Genomic DNA, 4,479 nt, shown 5'->3' on the forward strand with positions numbered 1-4,479 from the left:
CCCCAACACACCCCAAGGTGTTGTAGGATCATGGAGTGGTTTTGGTAGGAAGGGACCATAAAGACCATCCAGGTTCCCCCTCCCAGTCCAAGGTAGGAACATCTCCCACCAGACCAGGTTGCTCCAAGCATCCTCTCCAGTGAAGGTCTCCTCTCCTTCCCACTGAAGATGATGAGGGATGGAGGTGAAGCTGACCACAGCACCGGTGGTTCACTGGAGGAGAGCGTCTCCCCAGCCTGGGGATGGCAGAGCCTTGGGCTGGAGCTCCAACTGGCCATGGTTTCAACCACCTGGGTGGTTTGGAAGATGCCACCTATGGGTTTGGCATCTCATCTTCATCTTCTCATCACCACCAACCATGAGGCCTACGATGGAGTGACTACATCAAGGGATGAGGGAAGAGGACTACCAACCACAAGGCCTACGATGGAGTGACTACATCAGGGGATGAGGGATGTTGTCCATCTGGACTTCTCTGAGGCCTTTGACAGGCTCCTCCGTGACATCCTTCCCTCTAAATTGGAGGGATATGGATTTGATGGATGGACTGCTCTTTGGATGAGGAATCGGTTGGGTGGTCACATCCAGAAGGTGTTGGTCAACGGCTCAACGTCCAGATGGAAAGTGGTGACAAGTGGTGCCCCTCAGGGGTCTGTTTTGGGACCTCATTGATTGGGCACCTTCAGTGAGGCTGCAGGTGACACTGAGTTGAGTGGGGCAGTGACACCACCGAGGAACGGGGTGACATCCAGAGGGACCTGGACAGGCTGGAAGAGGTGGCCCCGTGTCACCCTCATGGGGTCCAACCAGGCCTGTCCCTGGGGTGGGGGCAGCCCCCGGTGCCAGCCCAGGCTGGAGATGGAGGGATGGGGAGCAGCCCCAAGGAGAAGGGTCTGGGGGGGCCGGGGGCTCAGCACAGGAGGGACACGGAGCTGTTGGATGGGGCCAGAGGAGGCCCCGGAGATGGTGGGAGGGCTGGAGCCCCTCTGCTGGGAGGGGGGGCTGAGAGAGTTGGGGGGGTTCAGCCTGGAGAAGAGAAGGCTGCGGGGAGACCTTGGAGCCCCTTCCAGTCCCTCAAGGGGCTCCAGGAAAGCTGGGGGGGACTCTTGATGAGGGAGGGGAGCGATGGGACGAGGGAGAAGGGTTTTAAGGTGAAAAAGGAGAGATTGAGGTTAAATTTTGGGAAGAACTTCTTTGGTGTGAGGGTGGTGAGAGCCTGGCCCAGGTTGCCCAGAGAAGCTGTGACTGCCCCATCCCTGGAGGGGTTCAAGGGCAGGTTGGAGGGGGCTTGGAGCAACCTGGGCTGGTGGGAGGTGTCCCTGCCCAGGGCAGGAGAATGACTGGATGGTCTTCAAGATCCCTTCCCACCCAAACCATTCCATGACTATGATTTTTGGTGGTGACGGCGGCACCTGAGACTGGTCTCCAGCCAAGAGCATCTCTACCAAACCTCAGGCTGAGCTGTTTTACCCCAATTTCAGAGGTGGAAGCCAATGACTAAGACAAAATGCAGGAGAAAGGAGCAATAAGGAGACGTCGGTGACAAGTCTGAGGCCTCCTTAAGTATTTAACGTCTATTTTGGGTGCCCACCACACCAAGCAGCTCCTCCAAAAGCAACGAGGAGAGAAACAATTCACGTTCATCTTTGGCCACCTCCGTTAGCCCAACAGGAACGATCAGAATTATCAAATTTGCTTTCTTTAGGCTGAAAGCAGCAATAAACCCAAGATTCCCCATTCTTTGGAAGCCAGAACGGAGAACCCAAGAGATGGAGAACTCAAGAGATGGAGAACCCGAGAGATGGAGAACCCAAGAGACAGAGAACCCAACATGCAAGTGGAGCAAAGCTGGGCTACGACCGCTCCCCCTACCCAACGTCCATCACTACGTGTCCAAAAATTGGTTAAAAAAAGCTTAAAATGGACTTTTTTGAACGACTGTGTCCTTTTGACAAGGCATCTCCAACGCATTTTACCATTTATTATTTCTATCTCCAATACCTTCTACTGTTTAAAGATTCCATCCAAAGGGATGGTCAGCCTTGGGCTGACCCCTCTCCCAACGTCGCATCCTTTACTGGGACCAGTCTGGCCAAAACCCTTCTCCATTAACGAGTATTTTCCGAAGCCGACGAAGGGATGGATTGTCCCAAAACCCAGCACAACCATCGGTCGGTGAGACCCAGTGGCTGAAATAACCAATAAAACGGGCAACTTCCATTTTGGGTTGCAAAAAAAAATAAAAATAAATAAATCACAAAATGGTGCTAATCAAAGGTTAACGAGAGCGTTAGCGTTAATTTTGGAGAAACTCTCATAATTAGTATTCCCCCTACACTTAATTTATTTGCGGAGCCAACACAAGTGACCGATTTCCAAATTATATCTTTTTTTTTTTTTTTTTTCAGGTTTCACTGCTTTTTTTTACGCGCCGAAAGCGTTATCGAATCATCTCCTCAAAATAAAGCTATTACACGGCGCACAAATAAGCGTGTAATCACTAATACCTACTAACGAGCGTGGATTTCGTCAACCCATGGGCTGCAGAGAATCCCCTAATTAAGGCGAGTTCCGATGCCACTCCGAGCACTGGTACTACCCGACTTTGCCTTTATTAGATAAAACGGAACAATTTCCTTTACAAAAGGGGGGAAAATAACTAATTAGGCTTTAATTACATGGTAGTTACCATAGATTTATCAACTAATGAGGTGGTGGTTTGGGCCCATCCACTGAAAACGTGCAGATCCGGCGGCGGGTCACGGGAGAGCGGAGAAGAGAAACGCGGGGTAAGAAATGGGGATTTTTATCAAAGAGAAAGCCCAAAGGAATTACGGATGAGAAACGTTCAAAAATTCTGAGGAATTTGAAGAAACGATGTGTTTTGGGGTCTCTGAGGGGGGGAAAAGAAGGTACAACATTGGGAAAACTCTTCTTGGAAGCCTCTTGGGTCCCATCAAAGATAGAGTTGACCCACTCTTCGTCTACAAACCACAGAATGACACGGGGTGGGAAGGGACCTCTGGAGATCATCTCCTCCAACCCCCTGCCCAAGCAGGGTCACCCAGAGAAGGTCCCACAGGATGGCATCCAGGTGGGGTTGGGATGTCTCCAGAGATGGAGACCCCACCACCTCTTTGGGCAGCCTCTGCCACTCTCAAAGTCAACAAGTTCCTCCTCATGTTGAGATGGAACTTCTTATATTCAAGTTTGTGCCCGTTTCCTCTTGTCCTGTCCCTGGGCACCACTGGAAAAAGCCTGGCCCCATCCTCCTGACACCCACCCTTGAAGGATTTCGAGGCGTCTCCATCATCTTCTTCTCGCCTTCTCATCGACATCTACCCACCGCGCCAAAAAGTTCCTCCAACATTTCCCTCTCTCCTCGGCCGTCTCCATTCTCTGATTTTTAGCACCAATTTTTCTCCCATTCTCCCCATCTTCCTCCGGACCTTTCATCCTGCTTTTAAGGCCTCGTGGAGATGAAACTCTTCCCAACAAACCAGGAGCGGTCGGAGATGCCTCAGATCTCTCCTCCTGCCCCGTCCTTCCTTCCCCCCCAATGGCGCGAGGCTTCTGAAAGACCTTTATGGCCAGGATGGGGGGAAAGGTATGGGTAAAACATCACTGGGCTGCTCATTTAATTGAATTTTTGGGTTCCTTTCAGAAGGACCCATCCTCTGGGTGCTTCTATTTCCAGGATGAAAAGGCCTTTTGAGGAAGTCGGCGAAAAGTGCTAACAATAGCGCCTTTTATGCGGCTCCGTTGCCCGAACCCAATTCATTATCCGCAGGTGATCCATCGCGGAGAAATCCCTCCCCGTTCCCCCTCGGGTGATTAGTCCACGAGTGTCATCCCCCCCTTCCATCTTTTCTTCATTTACGCTGCTTTTACAACGATTTTGAGAGATATAATACACAAAAGAAGGGTTGGCCAAGGTCTCCAGGGCGGCAAAGCTTCCAGCTTTCCCAGGGAATTAATCAGGAAAGGGGAAAGAAGAAGCAACCGACCAGAAAAGTAGGATGTCATCGCCTGGAGTTAATTTATTGGGACGAAATATTCGGAAAGTTGGAATTAGAAAGTCACTCGTTAAAGGACTAATGTGAGGTGGTACCTGAGGAACACCAGGATGAGGTTTAGCCCATGATCTGACCATCACGCACCGGCCCAGGATACCACGATGAAGGTGCCACCAGCCCAAAATAAGCAATAAAATTGAGGAACGCTCCTCAACGCCGGGGACAAGCGATAAATCCATCCAGGAGAAGGGTGTAAGAGGTGAAGAGCAGAGGGAGGGTTTGAAGGTTGAGCCCAGAAGGCTCCCACCACCTGGTGTGAAGGTGGCAGGAAGGGGAAAGAAGAAGCAACCAACCAGAAAAGTAGGATGCCATCGCCTGGAGTTAATTTATTGGGACGAAATATTCGGAAAGTCAGAATTAGAAAGTCACTCGTTAAAGGACTAATGTGAGGTGGCACCTGAGG

The sequence above is a fragment of the Calidris pugnax genome, unplaced genomic scaffold (genome assembly GCF_001431845.1).
Source record: "Calidris pugnax isolate Ruff unplaced genomic scaffold, ASM143184v1 scaffold359, whole genome shotgun sequence".
Classification (NCBI taxonomy): Eukaryota; Metazoa; Chordata; class Aves; order Charadriiformes; family Scolopacidae; genus Calidris; species Calidris pugnax.